This window comes from Dasypus novemcinctus, chromosome 6 (genome assembly GCF_030445035.2).
Source record: "Dasypus novemcinctus isolate mDasNov1 chromosome 6, mDasNov1.1.hap2, whole genome shotgun sequence".
Taxonomy (NCBI): Eukaryota; Metazoa; Chordata; class Mammalia; order Cingulata; family Dasypodidae; genus Dasypus; species Dasypus novemcinctus.
In genome coordinates this window covers 68116506-68131170 of record NC_080678.1, presented here as the reverse complement: position 1 = coordinate 68131170, position 14665 = coordinate 68116506, and the positions used below count along the sequence as shown (strand labels likewise).

Here is a 14665-nt window from a genome sequence, read left to right as displayed (position 1 = left end):
GCTTACCTAGGATGTGGAAGATATATGCTAATTCAAGCCTATTGAAAACTGAAACTAAAGGACTATTTGACTCCCCACCCTGTATAAAAGGAACTTGAAAGTCTTGTTCGGGGCTCGGGATTGAAACAGAAATGTCCTGAGTCAGGCCGGCTGTCAATAAACCATTTTTTCTTCTCAAAATCATACCTGAGTCCTGACCTTTCTATACGCAAATAATTGAACTTCTCTCAAATTCTACAACAATATGTCTGATAACTATGGTAATGCTTCTAGTAAATTATATGCAAAAAAACAAAACAAAACACCAAACCATTGTACATGTGTTAAAAGTCCTGATCAATTTCATTTTCTGAATAGTTAATGAACATGTCTATAAGATAAAAATGGCCACCTTACCTAAAAGCAGTAAAGCCAACAGATTTTTAATTTAAAAAGCCACCAATTAACTTGGGGGCAACCTCTCACAGTCTTCACCCCATACTAGCTAAAAAATGTGCTTGAGCCCAGGGCCACCAGTGGCTTACAGGTAGTCAATTAATTAATACCAGGCTCAATCACTAGAAACCCCTGAGGTGCAAATAAAGGTGTGTCAAACTCTCAACCCAGGTTTTCCTCCTACCCCTTATTCCAGCACCTGAACAAGTACTTAAAGTTTCGCAGTGTACCCAGGGTAAAGAGACCAGGGCAGCTGGCTTAGGGTTCACCCTGCAAACTGATGGGTGGCTTGTTAAAAATGCTCAGATATACCTGCCAGGAGCAGTGCAGTAAAAGAAAATCCTTCATAAACTTCACCAAGGTGCTCATCTGAGGAGGAATGCCCTAACCAGCTTAGTCAAGCGGGTTTTCAAAAGTCAAAGCTTGGTAAAAACAGTTTAAAAAAATTTATCAGGAGTTGCTCAATTAAAACCAAAATACAAAACTTTACTCTGTAGTTCTGATCTCTCCCACAGCTATTAAGGCTAAAGGAATGTGCAGCTTGGTGTACTAATCCTGAATAAAGTCAGCTACCCAAGAGTGTCAGTTCACCAGAAGTACCTGACGAAACACACGAATGCCTGTCATTGAACAGCCTGAGATGCATCTTCAAAAACACAGCCAAGTAATGTATGCAAAATCAACTGTTTCCTTTAACTCTAGCCCAAATACCTATTGCTAAAAAAAAAACCAAACAAAAACAAACCAGATTTCCCTTTAAAAACTTTGCCTCTTTTCATCTCCTTTGGCTTAACTGAAAAGAGAAATGCCTCTTCTCATTTCTCTCCTCTACCATAAAAACTAATATTAATGATTTATGCCTAATCCCATAGTCTATTGCAATTTCTCTCTGGGGTTAACCAACAACATAAAATAACTTAAAATATATATATATATATGTATACTGTTCCCCACCAACTTTAGAAAGGTGCCACCTTTGCAGGCACCTGACCTTTTCTACTTCTGTGGTCCAGTGTCCTCTTAGAGGAACCATGTATTCTCAAAATTCTAACTGAGTTTGTTTCTTCCAGAATAGGCTTCTTGTTGGCCATGTGAAAACTCCATCCAGCTTCATACAAGATGCCAGATCCATCTTCCTCCAGTCAAAATAAAATAACAGAATTTTTACACCTTGTCAGGTTGGGACTACAACCCGTGGCCAGCAGGAAGTAGCTACAGAAAAAAGATCATCTCCCTTCAGCACCCCTTTAAAATGAAAGGTGTAAACTCTCTGAAGAGAGAATAAAGCAAGCTAATAAGATAGGGAATTAATAGATGGATCTGGAACCTGGCAGAAATGCCACATGAGCATCAGTAACCCCCAAGATGACTGCTGAAAAACCCCACCCCCAGGATTCTACTATCCAGAACAAAAACTTCTTCTGAAAACAAGAAAAAGCCCTAGATATTCCCCAAGGACTTTATCGTTGAGCCCTCACTAGGGAATTGATAGGTGGAGCAATCAATCAAATCAGCTAACAGCTGAAAACTCCTCCCATGCTCTCATCATACTTCCCTGCTTCCTCCCCTTAATGATAACTAGAATACACACTTTAATAAGTAATATGGTAAAAACACAAACAGCTGCCCACCTCATAACTCCAACAATAGTGACGCCAAAGCTTAGCAAGTTAAACTTGCATCAAAGGGGGGAATGATGTGGGCTGTGTGGGGGGGCTGTGTATTAATTTAAGCTTACCTGGAATATGGAGGGTATGGGTTTATTCAAGCTTACCTAGAATGTGGAGGATATGTGTTAATTCGAGACCTATATAATACCCAGACAAACATTTAAAACTCTAAGAAACTAACAAAGAAAGTCATTTTGCATAAAAGCACCATTTGACTCCCCACTCCTACATCCTCTGTATAAAAGGGAGCCAAAAATCCTATTTGGGGCTCAGGTTTTTTGAACAGAAGTCCCCAAGCCCAGCTGGTCATTAATAAATTTTCCTTCCCAAGAAAATTACTGAGTCCTGGCCTTCCATACATGATCATTGAATCTCTCTGCTTCCACAACATTTTCACCAAATCACCTTGGGCAAATTCTTAAGAATCCTGTGCTGGGTATCCTCTTTGATAAAATGGAAGTAACAGAGATCACAAAGTTCACAAAGCTGCTAGGGGTGAAAATGACTAAATATTTATAAAACAACTAAAATTGAGCACATAATATGCAATCTCCGGTTAGATATTGCCTGTGAGTGGCTATGCAAGTTTGCTTTACATGAAGAAAATGTTCTTTTCTGAAACCAGATGTTTTCCTCTATTCCAAACTACTGCAAACTCTTTACCCATCGGTGACAAGACTGAGATCCTGTTAAACAGAAGTAGCATAAATCACTTCTAAATCTCAGTCTCCACTCAGAAATTTGAGCCTTTTCTCCACTGGAGTCATATTCCCTGGGGCATGTGGAGAGGTCAGGGGTTATTCTTTCTGAGTATGCCAGGAGCATTTTATTACTCTAGCTTGAGGCAGTCAGACCTGGATCCTGCTGTACTCTTTAATATGTAAGTAGCTGCCCCATTTGCCATGTTGGGCCCATCCCCTAGCCCAGACTAGGACATTGGAAATGAATTGATTGAACTCTGAATTCTTGCCTGTCCCTGTTGTCACCACATAGAGATCTCAGTGAGCTAGGAGGGGCAGCTGCTGGGCATGTTGGGAAACTGTGACATGAGCATATTGTGAGAAGCTATGGGTAGGAGTAGTTTGGAGGCAGGAGTCACATGAAGCCCTCTCGCCCAAACTGAATTAGAATTTTCCTTGTTCTGGAAAACAGAACCAATAAGATATTATGTAAATATTAAGAGTTGATTATAAGAATTAGTTCACACAACTTTGGGGATTGGCATCTGAATTCTGTATGGCAAGCCACAAGTTGGAAATGCTAATGGAAGTGAAGTTGAATTTCCCAGGAGAAGCTGGCTGGCTGAAGTAGAGTCAGGGATTCTTCTTTCTGACTTCTGAAATCCTCAGTTCTGGTTTTAGGACCTACAACTGATTGGATGAGGAGCCTACCCTCATTGTGGATGGCAATCTCCTTTGTTGATTGTAGATGAAATCAATCACTGATGCAGTCAGCTGACTATAGGTGCAAATTCATCTACAAAATAAATTCACATGAAAAATCAGGCCAGTGCTTGCTTGACCAAACAACTGGACAACATTCCCTTATCAAGTTAACACGTGAAATTAACCATCACAGGCCCTAAACCCTAAGCAGTATCTGCATTGTTGAATGTTTAAGAAATAAAAGTGGCATAGATAATAAACTTCAATGTCTGCCCTAAACACAGATTTCGACCTCAGGAAATCTGCACATTAATACTAGTAAGCAAAGATCCATGCTAACTGTGGCCAGACCCTAGGGTCCAATAAGCCTGATCCTTTTCCTACAAAGGGATTATATATGCAGAGTTTGAATTTGGCTGAATCACATGTGACCTATGTGACTTTAGATAAGTTACTTAATATTTTAGATCCCATTTTTTTTCTGCAGCTGTAAAGTGGGGCAATTGATACTCCTCTCACAGGGTTAATATAAGAATTAGATGAGATGGTGTATATGCAATATTTAGCCCTGTATCTGGCAAGGATGAACCTGCAATAAATGGTAGCTGCTATTATTACTTAAGGTATACACTCTTCTCTTTTTACCACAGAGGAATTTTTCTTTTTTCCAGTAGCCAACCAGGAGATTTCCCTTCTTTCTCTATGGCCAAAAGAGGGCCCATGGTTCCCTCTAAACATTATTTGCTGAATAACTGAATGGAGTCCTAGATCAGTTATCAAAGGTTAGATTCTGCAGCCTGCAATACCTCTGTCAACAAGACCACTGTATTTCAACAATCTGTGGAGGTCTTAGATATCATTCCACCAATTAAGACATGGATTACAGTGGCCCCAACCACCACACTGAATGGAAAAAGTTTCTGGTTTTCAGAAAACAGGATTCTGCTAAGGACATGGGTCAGCACATGAGCATAGATGGTCTGCCTTGCATTCCCAGGTCACCAGAGTTGTGCAAAGTCCCAGCTGATGTGCTTCCCTCAGGCAGGTGCATGTGGGTGTTGACCCCCCTGAGAAGAGCCTTAACCTGAAACCACATCACTGCCCAACTTTACAATTATGTTTTCTAGATAAAAATTTAACCCTAGAAAGATACGCAACTTAGAAAGTAAAAGTGTCCTTGTAATTCCAACCCCAGAAATAACAAGGCTTAACAGCATGATATCAATCCTCCAGGCTTTACTGTTCACAAATGTTATGATATGATACTTTTCCTATTTTATTACAAAGGACTTTGATTGAATAGAATTGAAATAATCATGATCTTTGGATTTGGACAGCTCTTCTCCCAAGATAGCACCCAATGAACCTCCTGAAATTCATGTCCTTTAGATCCCTCCCACATTTAATCAACACTGGTACCCAGACTTGCCTTAACCAGGAGAATGCAGTAGAAGGGAGGCTGTGTTAGTCTTAAGAGGACCTGATAACTTCTGCTTTTGTACTCTTGGGAGCCCTGCTTCCCTGTAAGAAGTCCAGTGACCCTCCTGGAAGAGCCATTTGTAGAGACCATGTGGATTGGTCAGTGGAGAAGGAGAGACCCTGGGACTACAGGGAGAGAGAGAGATGCCCAGTGGTCCCCATGTCCCAGCAGAGCCCAACCTTCTAGTCATCTTACCAAACCCCTCAGATGTGTGTGTAAACCCGTATTGGATGTTCCAGTCTCAGCTGCAATTTGATGTCAAGAGTGACCATTAGAAGAACTGTCCAGGTGAGCCCCAGTCAACCCATAGAATCATGAGAAATAATAAAATGACTAATAAATTGGTAAGCCACTGTGCTTTGTGGTAGTTTGTTATATATCACCAGATACACTGAAATCAATACAGTGGATACCCATGAATCATGGTGAGAACTAGGTACTCATGTAATCATGTATTAATAATTACATGATTAGATGTATGTAATTGTGTAAGCATGGTGAGAACTAGGACACTCATGAGGATTACGACTCACCCTGCACTTCTCCCCATCATCCCTTGCCTTTGCCCCAGAGGTATCACATCTTGAATTTTGCATATAGTGAATTTTGTAATGCACATTTTGTGAGTTTTGTAATTTTATCCCTCAGATTTTTACTAAGATTTATGTGGTTATGTGTAACAACTGATAATAGTATTCCACTGAGTGACTGCCCCACGATTTTTCCATTCTGCTGCTAATGGACATTGGGATTGTTTTCAGGTTTTGCTGTCATGAAAAAGGTTGCAACAAGCATAATTGTACATGTCTCCTGGTGCTTATGCACCAGAGTCATTTCTGTGTCTATACCTAGGAATGGGAGTGTCAGATTGTACAATATGATGAAGTTTGATTTCACAAAATAACTTTAAATTGATTTCCAATATTTTTTTACAAAAATGGAAACATATTCTATCTTTCTATAATTTGCCTTGAGTGTCATTTCAGGTCAGTACATTCAGATTTATCTTATTCTTTTCATCTTCAATCCATCAATTATATGGATGTGCTTTGGTTTATGCGTTTGTGCTATGGTACATGCATTTATGAGAGGATTTCAAAAGAATACACCCTAGATGTTGAATTTCTTGATTAAAATGTATAACATTTAAATTTTAATATATATTGTTAAATTACCTTCCAAAAAGTGGTAATTACTTACAATCTCTTTTGGAAGGAATGAGTCTCCTTTGCCACATCTTTGTGTTGTTTTTTTTTTAATGAGATACTGGAGATTGAACCCAGGACCTCATGCATGGGAAGCAGGTGCTCAACCATTGAGCTACATCTGCACCCCAGTGAAAGCTGTTTTTTTGTTTGTTTGTTTTGTCTTTAGGAAGTACCAAGGATCGGTACTTATATATGGGAAGCAGGTGTTCAACCACTTGAGCTATATCTGTTCCCCTGCCATATCTTTGTTAATATCATGCCTTGTTATATTTATATGCTCTATCAATCTGATAAGTGAAGAAACCTTATTGTTTAATTTGCATTTCTTTAGTTATAAATAAGATTGGACATATATTCATATGTTCATTGACCATTTGTATTTATTCACTTGACAATTGACAGTTCATGTTATTTGTAAATTTTTTTCTATTGGACTTCTTATTTATTAAGAACTCTTTATATTTTATCCCTCTCTGTCATATTATGTATAGCTAACTTCCCCCCATATACTGTTTACCATTTGATTTCATTTCATTTTAAAAATTAAACATAAAACTGTAATCCCCATCTAGAAAAATGTGTCAGTATTTTTCCTAATAGTTGTGAGATTTGTGTAAAATTTGGAAAGGCTTTCCCCACAAAGTGTGTCAGCAGTTTTCTTAATAGCTATGAGACTGATAAAGCTTGGAAAGGCATAGTGCCTGGAGCATCATAATCTACCAATATTAGTTCCTGTCCCCTCACTTTTGCCCTCAACCTTATCTCCTGGCGCTTGAATTAAATGTTAAGTATGTGGGTAAATCCAGGTGAACAAGGCCTGTTTCTGCCCCGTCCCATGATGGGGAGCGAGGGGAGGGCAGTCTAATCACAAGTACAGGGCACGGGCCCTTGCTGCCCAATCTAGGGCTTTATTCTTCAGGTCTCTTGGCCCGGCATCTATAATGAAAGCTAGAGTGCTGCTGCACATAAGCTCGCATGGGCTGTCAACAGCTCTTCAGTTATCTCCCTTTCTGCAAATATGGGACAGGAAAATGACTGGGTCAGCTTCTTCTGGACTTGATGGCTCCTTAAAGAATGAACCAAGTCAGACGCTTATAAATTCTTTGGCACTGCAGATTTGTATCTGGAGGGAAAGGCTGGTTCCACTGTTGTAAAGACCTCGTGTCCGTGACTCTATCGCCAAGTTCCATAACACATTTCTCCTCCTTTTCCCTAACCGGGATCTCAGGTGCAGTAGAAGCAAATAGGCATGCTTGCTATGTTCTGGGCACACAATAACTCAACAGCATAGTTAGGTGCTATTCCCTCCATTTTATAGATGAGGAGATTAAGTTGGGAGTTGGGAAGCTAATAAGTGGCAAAGCCAAAATTTAAACCCAGGTCTGTTCAACCGCAGAGCCTATAATGGGCTTTTATTTATGCTCCACTTATAAAGGACCCCAGTAATAGGATTAAGACCCAACCTGATTGAGGTGGGCCACACCTTAACTGAAGTAGCCTCATCAAAGGTCCTACTTAAAATGAGTTCACACCCACAGGCATGGAGTAGATTTAAGAACATGTTTTTTTTCCGGTACATATTGCTTCAACCACCACATCCTCTTAACAAAATTACCCTCTAAGTCTCATCTTCCTTCTGCTTGAATACCTCCAGCAACAGGGAATTCTGTTATGGGACAGCTCATATCAGAAAAGTTACAATGGTGATATGCATCCATGGACACAAAATGTAATGAGGAAAAATAAACACTGAGAGATTAATCACTTTACGAAAGAAGTCACTAGAAGGCCCTCATGAAGGAACTGATTTACTGTAGGATATATATTACCAAATGGTAAGGTTAACAGTTTTCTGAACCAGTGGATACTCTATGTAATAGAGCACGGTTTCTCAAATTGCCTGTGGTGAAGCATCAATTTTTTAAAGTTCCAATGCATCAGAGACCACACAAGGTCCTATCGTATATGCTTAGTACACAGCTAGCTGCACACAGGCTCACTACACAAATTCAACTACAGAAAAAATGACCTACCCCTGTTCAATGAGATGAGTTTACTGACCACATACTTGGAGGTCCCAGCATTGCCAAACTGTGATAAGACATACTTTAGTCACTTACTGTCAGTTTTTGTATTTATTTTTTTGTAGTTCCCAAATCTTACTTTGAATAAATCCCAAATTTATTCGTTCCCAAATCTTACTTTGAATGGCACTGAAGATGAGTATACAGTAGAGGATACTGGTGTGGTGTTTTAAGGTGTATTCCCAGACATACAGATATTATTTAGCTCTATGGTAAAACAAGAGTCATATATATATATATATATTTAAATACTCAAATTAGTCTCCCTCCAATCATTCCTTCCTATTCATCACTACCACTTATGCTGGCCCATCATGTCAGTGTAAATTTTTAAAAAAGATTTATTTCATTTATTTATTTCTCCCACCCCTTCATTGTTTGCATTGGCTGTGTCTGTTTGTTTTCCTTTTAGGAGGACTTGGAAACTGAGCCCAGGATCTCCCACATGAAAGGGAGGCACCCAATCACTTGAGCCAACTCCATTCCCTTCTTCGTTGTGTCTCTCATTCTGTTTTCCTCCTGGTGTCTCTTCTTGCATCATCGTTGAATCAGTTTGCCATGCCTACCCAACACATCAGCTTGCTGTCTTCCTTGTCTTCTATAGGAGGTACTGGAAACTGAACCCAGGACCTCCCATGTGGTAGGTGGGAGCTTACTCTTTTGAGCCACATCTGCTCCCTGTCCCTTTTTAAAGATTTATTTATTTCTCTCCCCTTCCCTGCCCCCCCCCCCCAATTGTCTGCTCTCTGTGTCCATTCACTGTGTAGTCTTCTGTTTCTACTTGTATTCTTGTCAGCGGCACCCGGAATCTGTGTCACATTTCGTTGTGTCATCTTGCTGCGTCAGCTCTCCGTGTGCATGGCGCCATTCCTGGGCAAGCTGCACATTTTTTCGTGCTGGGCAGCTCTCCTTACAGGGCACACTCCTTGCTCATGAGGCTCCCCTACGTGGGGGACACCCCAGCATGGCACGGCACTCCTTGCACACATCAGCACTGTGCATGGGCCAGCTCATCACATGGGTCAGGAGGCCCTGGGTTTGAACCTTGGACCTCCCATGTGGTAGGCAGACGCCCTATCCATTGGGCCAAATCCACTTCCCTCTGTCAGTGTCATTTTGATACAAAATTGTTACTGTTTAATATCAGATAATACAGTGCAAATACATAGAAATCAATTGTAAAATGAAATTTGTAATCTTCCAGAAGATGTGGTATTTAATAAAGGCATTAATTGATGTTGGAGCACTGGGAAAATCACTCTTGAAGCCATCGACGAAGAGGATCTGGTGGTGGTCAAGCAAGTAATGATGGAAGAGAAAATCAGCACAGGCTCTGACTTGACAGGTACTTCAAACAAAGAGAGTCAACTCTCAAAATATTAAAAGGAATCCTTTGGAGAACTCTAATATAAATTGCCTCCAGTTAGGGCTCCTTGTGTCTGTCTCAGCAGGCTTTGCATCTCTTCTTCATTGTACCAAGAGTCTTCTCTCCTTCCAGGAAGAATGGTACTGTAGAACAGGGAAACCATCTCTGAGTTTTAGAAACTGCTTCCCACTGCTTACAGGTGAAAACAGAAGTAATTTCTTTAAAGCACTGTCTCTACTGGAACCTGAATTCTGTACACAGGTTTAGACAAAGGTGGATTTCACACACAGGGAACGCTCCCCTTTCGTTTGCATTAGGAAATGGTATCCCATTAAAGGTGGAGATGCAGAAGATTCCCAAATAGTCTTCATCAATGTAATAAATATTTTTTTAGATTTTAGATTTATTGTGTTCTTATTTGCCTAGCTTATGCAATCTGTACAAGAAAATTTTATACATGAAATAATCAACAAGGCAAGACCAGGAGTTAAAAGTGCTTTTTGACCTGAACAAAAGGGGGAAATGGAAAGGACAAATGAGTTTATATGGTTATGAGTCTCCAAAAAGAGCTGGGAGGTTATCAGAGGGGTCACTCTTATGCACAACTCAGCAGAGTCCCAGAAACAGATAAAGTAGATACAACCCCAGGTATTGGTTCTTCTGAGGGCTACAGAGACCCACAGGTTCTATGGTAATGGCAGATGGAGTTCAGTGCCATCTCAGTTGGCCCTACTCTGGAGTTTGTGTTTCTGTGTGATGGAGCTGGACTCAGATGTGATCTTTGTCCACAAGTCTCTCCTGTTACTTTTACTGGAACTGTAGTTGGTGCTGGGGTTTAATATATACCCAGGGGACCTGAATCTCTGGACTGACCATGTGATAGCCAGGCCCTGAGCCTCAACAGACTTGCAACTCCTACACTATGGTTTATTGGACTTACCCCACTCAGTTAACATGGAGGTGAAGAAGGTCAACCACCACACCAGGGAGCCAAGAGTGCCTACAACTGAAAGCAGGAGGATTGCATCCAGCATCCATGTGGAATCTAAGCCCTCTCTTGATGTAGATGTGGAGTGGACACAACCATTCCAGGGTCCACAGGATAGAGGAATAGAGTATGGATTAGAGCGAACTTACTGATATTCTATTCATGAACTATTGAGATTAGTAACCGAAGAAAATGTGGCATTGGTGTGGAGAAAGTGACCATGGTGGCTGCTGGGGGTGGGGAGTGGGAGGAAGAGATGTGATGTGGGGGCGTCTTCAGGACTTGGAGTTGTCCTGGGTGGTGCTGCAGGGACAGTTACCAGACATTGTATGTCCTCACATGGCCCACTGGGTGGACTGTGGGAGGGTGTGGGCTATGGTGTGGACCATTGACCATGAGATGCAGCGGTGCTCAGAGATGTATTCACCAAATGCAATGAATGTCTCATGATGATGGAGGAGGTTGTTGTTATGTGGGGAGGAGTGGGGTGATGGGGGTGAGGGATATATGAGGACCTCGTATTTTTTTAATGTTACATTAAAGAAAAATTTAATGTTAAATTAATTTAAATAAAATCTTTAATGTTACATTAAAGAAAAGAAAAGAAAAAGAATGAATATGAATGGTGCAAACTGTTTATTTGCTTCATTCTCTCATTCATGTATTCATCTGTTCCCCAACTTAAGTTATTTTAGAAAGAGAAGGATCCATACCAAGTTTAGCTGGGTTTCTGGGAATACGGGAGGTCAACTGAAGCTGGAATGGTTGAGGAAGGCTTCTTGGAGGAGCTACAAGGTGAGGCAGTCCTGATGGATTTCTATGGAGTTGTGTGGGAAGAATGAGAAGAGTAATCCAGGCAAAGGCAGCAGAGTGGCCAAAGGGAAGGCAGTGGCAATGACACTCTGGGTTTCCAGGAGGTGGGAGTAGAGCTTCCCAGTGGGGAGCAATGGGACACCTGATTGTATCAGGAAGAATGGAGTCATATTATGAAATACTTTTAGTGTTCATCACTTCAGTGTTTTTTTAGACTGTTCTGGTTTTCTAGGCTCCTGCAATATACCAGAAATTGGTTGTTTTTTTGTTTTTTGTTTGTTTGATTTTGAGGGGGGAGAAGAGGAGAAGTTTATATAAATAGCAGTTTGTAAAATGTAACCTTTTTCTACTATCAATTACACATTAACATTCACGCACCAATTGAAAAACTGCTATAGCCATAATGTCTGGAAAAGCAGTTTAACATTTTCTAAATGTTTTTTTCTCACATCTTCTGTATAATATAGCTCTTAATGCTGCACAAGTACAATTAGGAATAATGTTTAATGATTTTTAAACAAAGGTAATGAGATTTTTCTCCCTTAAAACAAGTTTTAAACATCAAAACTTATGCTTATAAAAATTTTAAACTTTCAGCAGTCTAAATATTTCAAATGAAAAAACCATTACAAACTTCTTAAATGTTCTTTATATTCTAAGTATGCCAACTTAGTTATCTAGTATTGAATCCTTTGGAGATATTTCAGTCTCTCTTTTCACTGGATGGCTTTTTCTTAATGCCTCATGGTTGTCTTTGTTTTTTTCATTGCAATCTCCATTGTGTTGAGGCTGATTACCGTCCTGAGCATTAGATCCTCCACTTAGAGTTTTTGAACCTGTTTGTTCCTTTTCTAGTAACGTTTAGAACTTTCTAGTTCATTTTCTATCCCTATCTTCCCTTGAATCTTGGTTTTATTTTCTTCCTCATGCTGTCCTTGTTCAGCAAGAGATTTATCAACACTTGTATGACCACAGAATCTCCTTCACCAACCAAAAACCTGCTCTTAAACTTGTCACACAACATAGTAGTCTTTCCATGATAACCTAACTTTGAATTGCTGTGATTTTTTAAGTGTTGCAGTCATCTGTGTGTTTTTGAGCCTGTTGCATTGTGACCTGGAGTGAAGCAATTTCATCCAAGGCCTCAACACATCTGTTCACATCTAGATTTTCAATTTTAAATGACTTTTTTTTTTTTTAGATTTTTAAAATTTATTTCTCTCCCCATCCCCCCCACCCCGGTTGTCTGTTCTCTGTGTCTATTTGTTGCGTCTTCTTTGTCCGCTTCTGTCGTTGTCAGCAGCACGGGAATCTATTTCTTTTTGTTGTGTCATCTTGTGTCATCTCTCCGTGAGTGCAGCGCCATTCCTGGGCAGGCTGCATTTTCTTTCGCGCTGGGCGGCTCTCCTTAGGGCGCACTCCTTGCGTGTGGGGCTCCCCTACACGGGGGACACCCCTGCGTGGCACGGCACTCCTTGCGCGCATCAGCACTGCGCCTGGGCCAGCTCCACACGGGTCAAGGAGGCCCCGGGTTTGAACCGTGGACCTCCCATGTGGTAGATGGACGCCCTAACCACTGGGCCAAGTCAACCGCCCCGTAAATGACTTTTCAATTTCAGCATGTATCCTTTGAAACCAAAAATCCATTGATGTTTCTGGCTTCTCCACTTTCTTAACCTCTGGCTTCTTTCTTTCATCTTTATTCTGTTGCTCAGTTTCCATTTGCTCCTCTTGTTTGTGCTTTCTATCTGCTGCTTCTTTCTCATGTTGGCCTTTCATCATATTCCTTCTATGAGCAGCCTGAAAGTCTCTTCCACCTTTTCTTCTCACCTTCCTGATCATCTCCTTCTTCAGAATTAGAGGTTGATGTAATCCCTGCTTTAGCTAAATTTTTCCCTTTTGATTCAACTTCTTTCTTCCCCTCTTTTTTGTTTGGCTCTTTTCTTGGCTTATCTTTTCCTTCTGGCCCTCTTCATCATTTTTAAGCTGTTTTTTTTTTAGGTTGTTTTTCCTCTTGCCTCTTTTTCTTACTTTTGTCTTCTTCAGTTATAGTACCATTTTTGGTCCACCTCTTGATTTTGGAATCTTGACTTCTGTAGCTGCAGGTCTTCCTCTTTGGGGGCTCAGTTTTGGATTAACAGATGCTGTTGCTGCTGTCACTACTCCTGCCTCCTCCATTTCTACTTGTTTTTGTTTGTTTTGTTTTATTTTTAATTTAATTATTATTTTTGCCTTTTTCTTTCTCTCTCTTCTGGTAGCCTTTGGAGTGGTTTGATCAAGTGCTTTAGTTACATCCTTGTTGCTGACTTTTTCTTTATGGCAAGTATGTTCCTTTGAAATACAGGTTTTTTCTTCAACCTCAACATCAGATGATACATTTGATTGTTTAGTAGAGGCCTGTTGACTTGAAAATTTAACTTTCAGATTGTTCTCTATCTCCCATAAACCTTCCTTAAAACTTTCTCATTATTTGATTCACCATACTTTTCCTTATTTTCAGAGTAAGGAAATATATCCTTTGGTCTTAAAAAGGAAAACCAGACTAATGAGTTCCCTGAAAGAAAATAGGTAGTTTGTTTGTGGGTGGCTTTACAGTTCCATCAGGAACTTCCTCTACTTTAGCAGGCCAATGAGGGTAACCTTTCATCTTGGAGAAGATGAGGTCTCCAGGTTTGAAATCATGAGTTATGAGTCATATTTCCAGGGTGACGCTGGGTCCAGGAAGCAGCTGCAGTGGTGTGGGAAGCAAGGGGATGTGGAAGGGTAGACAAGAGCCAGGTGGTGGAGCCAGAGATGGCGGGAGGAAGAGGATGCCTCTAGGTGTCCAGACACACCTATGCAGGCAGAGGGCACTGCGACTGTGGTTACCAGCCAGCTGCCTCTGCCCTGGTCCATGCAAGTCACCTGCACCACCAGCTGCTGCAGAGGTGTCTCAATGGTCTGGAATCATAACTGCCACCCCTGCGACCACCACTGCTCTGGGTTGGTTTTTAACAGTGGGAATGTATTAGCTTACAAGCTTACCACTTTGAGACTGTGAAAATGTTCAAATAAACCCATCATCAAGATGATACCTTCTTCTTAGAGACTGGCTGCCAGCAATCCTGGGCTCTTCCGTCATTTGACAAAACATATGACATTGTCTGTTGATTTTTCTCTTTTTTCCAGGGTTCCTTGCTTCCAGCTGCTTGCTTCTGTGGCTTTCTCTCTCTTTATCTGAATTTCATTCTCTTATA

At 40.7% G+C, this 14665-nt stretch overlaps 1 pseudogene; it reads right to left on the bottom strand.

The window, feature by feature from the left end:
* Window positions 1–12998: 12998 nt before the first annotated feature.
* On the bottom strand, window positions 12999–14112 carry LOC131278887 (PC4 and SFRS1-interacting protein-like; annotated as a pseudogene).
* Between the last annotated feature and the right edge of the window lie 553 nt (window positions 14113–14665).